General features: G+C 47.9%; 1 protein-coding gene across 10 annotated transcripts in view; it reads right to left on the bottom strand.

The window, feature by feature from the left end:
* Positions 1-9,313, bottom strand: part of ZNF536 (zinc finger protein 536) — a 448,820-nt gene that overhangs the window by 177,601 nt on the left and 261,906 nt on the right. The window lies entirely within an intron of this gene.

Below are 9,313 nucleotides of genomic sequence, written 5' to 3' on the forward strand. Positions count from 1 at the left end.
CTTCCTGAAGGAGGAGGCCTCAGAGTGTTTGCTGGGTCTCTAGTCAGGTGGAAGGAACCACACACAGACACTTTAATCAGCAAGATCACAACAGCTTGAGGGAAGATGGTGGTGTGTCATTGAGGTACCTTCCACGATTTCATCTGCCTACTTCCTGGCTAAAAAGGAAGATTTCGTTGCATTGGAAGAAACAGCATAAAGAAACAGTAATCAATACAAAAGCATAATAAAACAGATACTTTAAAAGTAATCCATGCCCCAATCACTACTGTAATTACTGCAAAATATTTGTTATGCTTTCCCTTCTTCATAATTTAAATTACATGTTCCTTTCTTAAAAAAAAAAAAAAAAACACACACACAAAAAACTATAGACTATAGAAGCCTCTACTTTCAGTAAAGCATAAATTCCCAAAAGATTTCTATGTAATTTATCTTCTTAAAAAAAAAAAAAAACTATAGCTTTTAAGATCCTCTTAAGGTAATTTACAGCCCCCTCCTTTATGGCTGGGGTGGGGGCTGGGGGAAGACTGGAGGAGATCTCTTTGACTACCGGGTAGGCTTCAGGAATTCTTACTTAAATGACACTAAGAACAAGCTGGACCGATTTTTTTCAAAATGTGCTTGGTCACTCACCATAACTTGTGGGCTGAGTTTTCTCTAGGGACAGACACGCACTGAAAGGAGAAGGAATGATCTGGAGATAACGCCTCCCCTAGAGACAGGTTTTGCCATATTCTTTTTTAAACAAAGAAGACATCTTAAGCACCTTGCAATATCTTTCATTTAATCATTGGCAGAAGGCAAGTCCCTGATGAACACTGGCCTGTGTCTTTCTCTTTAACCAGCTGAGTGATCCAAGCTTTTAATATAGCCATTCCAATTATTGTAAAAGTCATCTAGTACCTTATAACCACAAATATTGACAGTTTATTGCACAACACATTCCTGACATTTGAAGGTCACACCATACATAATACATACTCTTTTATAAAAGTGTCTGGAACAAAAAGATACATGATAAGCAATTACCTCTCCCAGCTTGTATGTATGTACAGTTCGGGGCCAACGAGGTTGCATGGGAGGCACAGGCACCATTTTAAATAATCTATTAAGGCAGCATGGAGGCTTTCATGATGGATAATTATGAAATGGCTCGTGGACACGCTGCAGTCAGATTGGTTGGCTGGGCTGTGGGGTCTGGGCAGCTCTCCTCTTCTGAGTTCGGGTCACAACGCCACATCGCCACAGAGAGCCCTGCCTCACATCACAATCGGATTTCCCCCCAAAGCCACTAAGCATAACAGAGTCACAATATGTTCTTGTTTTTCAGATTGGTCTGTATGTGGCTGAAAGGAATTTAAAAAATCCACCAGGCCTGGTTCAGATGCACCCCACCCCCAGGCTGTCGGGGTACTGACCGCAGCTCTCTCATCACATACACAGCCAGACACCACCCTCCCAGGGCTGCGGTGTCCAGACCCCTGCACAGGGGTACGTGGCTGGCAGGCCCAGGTGCAAACCAGGATGGGAAGGGCGAGCCAAGAAACTCTTCTGAAGCTGAGGCCATGCAACGTCTCCTGAGAACATTGTGCGAAAGAAGGCGCTGCCTACCGCCGCCCCACCCCCATGCTGTTCCCACCTGTCCTTCCGGCTTACAACTGACAGAAAGGTGCCGATCACAGATTACGTGGAAAAGGTTTTCAATCAGATGCTTCAGGTTAAAACCAAGTTCCACCAACTCTTAGAGAATATAATCCTGGGCAAATGACATAACCTCTCTGAGGTTCAGTTTCCTTACCTGCAAAACAGGGATAGTCGTTAACATTCATTTAGCAAGGGCCTGGTGCAGGCAGGATATGCTCCAGTTAATAACAGCTTTTAACATGAATATTGCCAAAGGGACCCCTTGCATGCAAGGGTGGCTGGTGGGGAGGGCAGAGACCTGTGGCTTTAGCGTTCTCCCCAAGCGACAGAGCCTGCAACCTGCACAAGGTCCAGAATGAGAGGGCATGCTCCCTTTCTGAAAAGTCCGGGTTACAGCAGTTTCTCCAAAGCTCTGAACACCCAGGCAATTCTCCCAAGTTAACAGTGAAAAACAATTCAGCCTGCAATTGAGCTTTGCATAGATGACAATCTTTAATCACAGATGAAGCAGCAGGTCATTAGAATCTACATCAAACTCCCTCCCAAATGATACTAATGGCTACTGTTTGGGGGAAAAAAAAACCCTATATATACATATGCATGTATACATGCAAATACACATTATTTTAAAACTGTATTAAAACAAATGATCAACAAAGTCTCAAGATAATCAAAAGTCCTTCCAAGAGTAATTTTATTTTGATTTTCAGGGTGAACACCTTAAAATTTAAGACATGGGACCAAAATGATTTCTATAAAGATGACATGTTTATTAGCATTAAATCCCAGGCAAGAAGGTTTCCTTATAAAGAACACATTTTTGCATCTGAAAAGCATACATATTAGAATGTGTTTGTTTCTTTAAGAAGCTATTCTGTTTTAGAGGGTAGCGGGTAAGATAGGGCACCACGTGATCAGGAGGTTGCTATGGTAAATATGCATTTTTTATTGAAGAGTAAACAGTGGCAGAAAACAAGTGTCAATTGCCAGCTCTGAAGTTACTGCCATTTCTGAGCTGCACTGACTTATCTAGCCCTTTTAATTTGAGAACCTTTATCAGATGAACACTATCAATGGATCAAGATTTAAATTTTTTTTTAATAAATGCTGAAACTTTAAACACTTTGTAGTAATAAATACTTTAGCTGACATATAAAAATTAGCAAAAAAAATTCTATCCAGATCTGCCCGTCACGGTACAAACATTTTTCTGGAGCTGTTTTGCCTGGCTGATAGATCTCCAAAGGACAAAACCTTTGGACTTGGCTCAGGCCACAAAGCAGAGGAGCCAAGGAGACAGCCAAGGTTACCACACTGACCATTGTCTTGGTACATGCCAGCAAAACAAAGCTAGAGCCGATGCCCTGGAGAATGGCCTTCCCCATGAGTGGTCCAGTGTCTGCGTCCTGGCAAGGTTGATGACCCCCCGACCCCCAAGGCTCCTGGTTGGGGAGTGGACTTTAGACAATACGACTGTGACATGCTCAGTGAAGTTTTTGCTGTTTTCCTCCCATGACCCCCAGAGACTGCTTGAAGGTAACTTTCTGATAACCATAGGAGTGGCCTTTCTCAACTACAAATGAAGCTATGCTATAAACCTCAGATAGCTCCTGGTTACATTCATATCCTGAGTGGGCCCGCAACTAGCTTCTCTGGCCAGGTGAAGAGTGTGGATTTTGTTCTCCTTCTAGCTTGTAACTGGCAGAGGACAAGAGGACCAGAGAACTCTTCCTCCACATCTGGCACATCGTAGGCATCCAACCATCACTCAAAGAGCTCATGCATGCATGAATGATGCACGAATGAATGAACTGACCCCTGGGGACTAGCTTCCTGGGTAGCAGCTTCCAACAGGAAGGTCAAGTCTGCTCATTCTTCCTTTGCACCCAGATGAAAGTATCAAGTGTTGGCAAAGTTCTCAAAGGGAAACCTCCAGGTTCTAGCAATCCCATAGACCAGTCCAAACAAATCTCCACAAGGGTCAAGCAAATGAGTATGTCCGCCAAGGAGGCCCAGGGAAGGAGGGGGCAGGGACAAGCAGTCTTCCTTGTGGAGGGAGGGGTGGTGGGACCGAGGAAATTGTCCCCATGGTCCCCAGGCATGGACCGAGACTGTCGGCCAGAAGGGCTCACCTCAAAACACCTAGAAGTGTTTGACTCCAAGATCTGAGTTTGCGTTTAAACTCTGAATTCCAAGCAAACCACTAAAGCGTCATGAACTTTAGCATCCTAATCTGTATTAGGATGTATTAGGATAATCCAACTAGATACTAATTGGATAATGGTACTTACAAAGGAATCTGAGTGTTTCATGAGATAGGGGGTTTGCAAGGCCTTGCTGCTGCTGCTGCTCCTAAGTCGCTTCAGTTGTGTCCGACTCTGTGCGACCCCATAGACGGCAGCCTACCAGACTCCCCTGTCCCTGGGATTCTCCAGGCAAGAACACTGGAGTGGGGTGCCATTGCCTTCTCCAATGCATGAAAGTGAAAAGTGAAAGTGAAGTCGCTTAATATACCTTAAACCCTGCAGAGCTATCACAGCCAAGTGGGAAAGTCACCGGCTTTGAGACAGCAAGCTCTGGGTTTTCCAACCTGGACCTGCCACTTCTGGGCTTCTCCTCTGTAGATGCTTCCCCTAGCCTTGCCCAGACTCTAAATACTGTCTGTAAAGTGGGAATAACAGCACTACTTTACAATCCCTTGTGAAAACTAAATGACATAATGTGAGGAAAAGGCTCCCAACTGACAGTTCCCCTGAACTACCCAGGTCCAGACCTACCCTTGACCTATACCTACACAGATAACTAGGACAAACCAGAGATGATGATTCATATAATAGCATCACCACAGGAGCCCTGCTCATGGTCAGTGCCCTCCCCCGGCACATTGCCAAGCTGGAAAGATCAACTCTGGTGTGCAAAGTGACACCAGCCTCCATGGTGGGAAACCCATGAACAAGCTTCCACGCATGCTATGTTCTAATCCTAAAGTTACAGCTTTACACCTTCTCCCAAGACACCTCCTAGACAAGACAGACCTACTCAGATCATCCCTTTGAGATGAGTAACTAGGGGGTGAGGAGGAAGACCAGGGGAAGGTGTCGGACTGGGATGACAGGGAGAGAGAGGAGCAGTCACCATTTGGGGCAGTTCAGGCCTCACCATCCTATACACCTTTCATGAGATGGCTGGTGTTAAAGGGCGAACAGGCTGGCTGCTTCTGAACATCTCCACAGAGCACCCCATCTGCCCAGACATGCCAGGCCCCTCAGTCCTGTACCCCAGAGGCCTTCTGACCAGTTCACGCCCACACCCCAATACTGGAAAAGAATTTTAGGGCCACCTTTCAGGCACTGGGACGTGAGTTGGGACTGTGATGTGATGTGAGCTGGGAGCTTTCCTTGACAAGGCTTCAGGGGGCCAAGGAGATGCCACTCACAGTCCTGCCTGGGTCTGCCCAAGGCATTCCCAGAAAATCTAAGAGCGCAAGGCAGCTCTACTGACCCTCCAGAAAGAGAAAGGTGAGAACTTTCTCTTTGATGGACCTCAGAATCTCAACACACATTCACCCTCTTCCTGAAATATACACCCCAAACCCTAGCACACTACCTCCCTCTTGCCTGGTTGATGCCACCATTCTCGAGAGTTCAGCTCCAATGCCACTTTCTTGGAAGACATTCTTGTACTTACACACTGAGTCAGGTCAATCCCAATTACTCTAGAATGAAACCTTCATGACACACCTCTCAGAGTTTGTATTTACCATAGATATATGATACCTGCTTAATTTCTCTCTCCTACTAGCTTGTCTACACTTCACAAGCTGGGATGCAGTCTGTTTTTCTCAATATTATCTCCCTAAAACCTCCTGGGGCGTGGTAAAGACTCCGCCTACCAATGCAGGAGATGCAGGACCTGCATTGGGAAGGATGGAACATGGGTTCCATCCCTGCATTGGGAAGACCCACTAGAGGAGGACATGGCAACCCACTCTAGTATTCTTGCCTGGAATAGTCCACGGACAGAGGAGCCTGGCGGGCTATAGTCCATGGGACTGCAAAGAGTCAGACACGACTGAATGACTGACATGCATGCAAAACCTCCTGAAACAGAGTAGGCGCTCAGTAAATACTGATGAGAATGAATGAACGAATGGTGTTGGGAAGGCTGGGTGGTCATTCCACACAGTATAACCAAAGGAGGCCCCCTGTTTTCTTTTAAGACTCCCTATATTCTCCTGCACTGACCTGCCCCAGTGACACAGAGTTGAGGGCTTGTGCTGTGTAGGGAGAGGCACAGCTAGCTCTCATAGGAGAGAGAAGGGGAGTTGCGGTGCGGTTCTCACAGCTCTCAAGAGCCCTGGCCCAGATGCAGGGGTGAGAGTGGCAGGTGGCAGAATTCAAACAGAACCCTCAGGGTGCATTGGAGAGGTTGAGTAGGTGCCAGTCCAAGACCTGGGCTGGTGGGGAGGGCAGAGTCCAGGCCCTGGGGCAGCTCATCAGGACATTTGTTCTGTTCGGTTCTTCTGCTGAGTATCTGGACCCAAGGAAAAATCTGCCCAGACATATGTTCTTGGAGCCACCCCACCACATGCACACCCCACCCCCACATGAGGAATACTCCACTTTCCCCTCTGTGTGAGGCTTCCTGCACCCTCCTTTCCCTTGGCCTGCCACCCCCGGCCCTCCAGCTGTGCTCACAGCTCCCACCCCCCCACCTCGGCCTCCTCCCAGCTCACCCCTAGTTGGGCACCACCCAGTGCTGCCTGCTAGCGCTCAGTTCTCCAGCGATTCTTCATCCTGTCTGGTTTGCCATGGCATTCCCAGCCTGCTAGCAAGGTGCCTGGCACATAGTAGGCACTTCGTGTTTTTAAATAAATACAACAACACTTGTGACACCACTTTGGATGTAGATTAGATCCTGGTGACAATTGCTAATAAGGAAAATCGCTTTCTCCCTTCCCTTTGGAAGCTCTTCCACACTAAAATTCAAAGCAGCACTGCAGTCACCACACATATAGTCCTGTAATGCTAATTTCTATCCCATAACCGAGAGAGACAACTAAATGTTGCAAGGTTATTCAAAACTCCTGCCCCTTATCCTCTGACTTCTCCTTAGGGGGAAATTGCAGAGGAATACATTTCCTCATCTGTATGTTAAAGCACGGTTATAATCCACCTATCATGATTGCAATTTTGGGAATCAAAACGGAGATCCAAAACAGCCGTGTGATCTACATTTTAGCCACATACATTATAATAAATTAAGTCAAAGAAAGAGTTCAGCATTAACTCTGGCTCTATTCCTTAAATACCCTAGGAGAACCTTGAAGCTGCCCTCTGTAAGAGCCCTGGCCTTCCCTGCCTGCTGTCCAAGGGCTGCAACGTGGCCACTGACCCACCGCCTGGAACGGGTCGGTCACAGAGCCAGCTCAGAGTGTTGACTCAGTCCGGCTTTGCAACACAGGTTCAAGGCCACAGAGAGGCTTCCAGCCACCCCTGGCCAAGGGCAAGCAGAAGCCCCTGGGAAGCAGCAGGCAGTGTGGGCAGCATGCTGATGGGAGGTTCCCAGCCTGATGAGTGTGGACACTGCCCTGCACCTCGGGGCTTGGAGCGAGGAGGCAGAGGAAACACAAGTGTCCACCACCTTAATGAGCTAGCCCATGTTTTTCTCCCTGCCTGGGCCTCTGTTTCCACTTCTATAACTAGCGGGGATAGCAACCCAATGGAGAGTTCATTCGTTACTCAGGGTCTTCATGTGCCAAATTTGTTTTTAACATTTACAAACTTGGGGCACTTCACACATGGTCTTGGTTTCAGCCTCTGCTAAAAAAAAAAACTGTTCTCTCACAACGCTGGGTCCAGGGTCCCCAAGGGGCAGCGGCTCTTGGGGTGGGTACTGGGGGCTTCCTCCCTGCTCCCAGCCCCCTCCCTCATTCTTGCTTCCTGGCAGCCCCCACCCAGCAGGCACGGCTCTGTATTTGCCATCTCGGCCGAGATGGTCCGGGACACCCTTTCCACCTCTAAAGACGGCCTCAGTAACCTCAGTTGAGCAAATAAGGCAGAAGCCTCCAGACTAATTCTCATAATTATGATGGGTCTATTATTTCAAAGCCAGCGATGATTGTGGGGTCAGGTGCTCAGAGGAAGAGGGAGAGAAGCATACTTTAAAGTGATAGCAAATATCCTTTGATTCTTTGCTCTGATACCAAATTGCATCCAGAAATGCTGAAATACGTGCTCGCAACCTTAGTCAAATTTCAAAGAGGCCTCGGCAGGAAGGGCAGTGATCAGGGAGAGAGAGGAGGGGCCAGACAGCCAGGCAACTGAAACAGCCCATGCAGGACTCTGGCGAGGGCACACGGACGCACCCCCGCTGCTGTGCTGACCTGGAGATTTCAGCCACACCCCGACCTCCACCTGTGGCACCCAGCCTTCTCCTTCCTGCCTCCTCAGGTGTTCCCACTCAGCCCCACCACCTGGGCCTCCCGAGCACAGCCTCGAATCCTCTGAACCTTTTCTGGACGATTCTGCACAATGACATGCTGCTCCGGGCTGCTCTCTCATTTTTCTCATGCGTTTTGATTCCAGCCTGCTTACCAAGAGGACCCCATGGGTTTGCCGGTCTGGTAATCACCTACAAAGCCGAGCAAAGGGCTGGCCCACTGAGTCACTCAATAAACACAGGTCGGTTGACCTTTCCATTGTGAAAGACACCATTATTACCTCCTCCAGGGCTTTCTTCCTGGGGCTTCTTTTAGGAGAAAGGCAGATCCAACCAAATGACTGAAAACACCCTGGACTCTCCAGCCTCATTTTCCATTTGGTTTTGGCCCCCAATATTTGCTTAGATGTGAGTTAATTCATCCCACCCACAAGTATGAATGTTGCCCACTCTGTGAGTACGGAGATGGGCAGCAGTCCACACAGCAGACCAGACAGCCCACGGGAGCTGTGGACGAGCACGACGGATGGCAGAGGAGGCAGCTGGGACACCTACATCACATAGCAAGGGGCCCAGCTCTCTCCTTAGTCCTCGTCTGTTTACAAAAAATCAGATGTGTGACACATTGATGGAACCCACTTTTCCTTGCCACCCTTGCCCCTTAGCAGGGGCACAAACCTCTGGTCTGTGTAGGAGTCTCGACTGGGTCCCTTTCTGAATGTTCTTCTTTTACTTTGGGGGACTTCCTCTAGGCTACAGAAGGGCAGGAAGCACTTTGGTATCTACTCCCACATCATCCACCATGGATTTGTGGCAACGGAGCTGAGCCCAATGAAAGCCCTCTGTTTGATCAGCAGAGCCCCAGAGGTGGCCCTCTTGCTCCTGTGGTCAAGCCAAGGGCACCTGCTGACATCCCACTTTTGCCAACAGCTTGAGATACCTTCAGTGGGGAAGATCAAAGGTTGGGAGTTTTACCCTGAAGGAACTCAACATGCACGTGAGTGGACAAAATAAACATATAGAAAATAAGAGTCATCATGATAACGAAATATGAACCAGCTAATGATAACATGAATGCTAAGGACTGTGATAACTATCATGATAGCAGCTGTAACATTTATCAGGTGGGACATATGATTATTCCCATTGTACAAAGGAGAAAACTGAGGCTCACAGAGGTTGAATACCTCCTATGAGCTCGCCCAGTTGCTCAGGGCAAAGCCAG

The sequence above is a fragment of the Bos indicus x Bos taurus genome, chromosome 18 (genome assembly GCF_003369695.1).
Source record: "Bos indicus x Bos taurus breed Angus x Brahman F1 hybrid chromosome 18, Bos_hybrid_MaternalHap_v2.0, whole genome shotgun sequence".
NCBI lineage: Eukaryota > Metazoa > Chordata > Mammalia > Artiodactyla > Bovidae > Bos > Bos indicus x Bos taurus.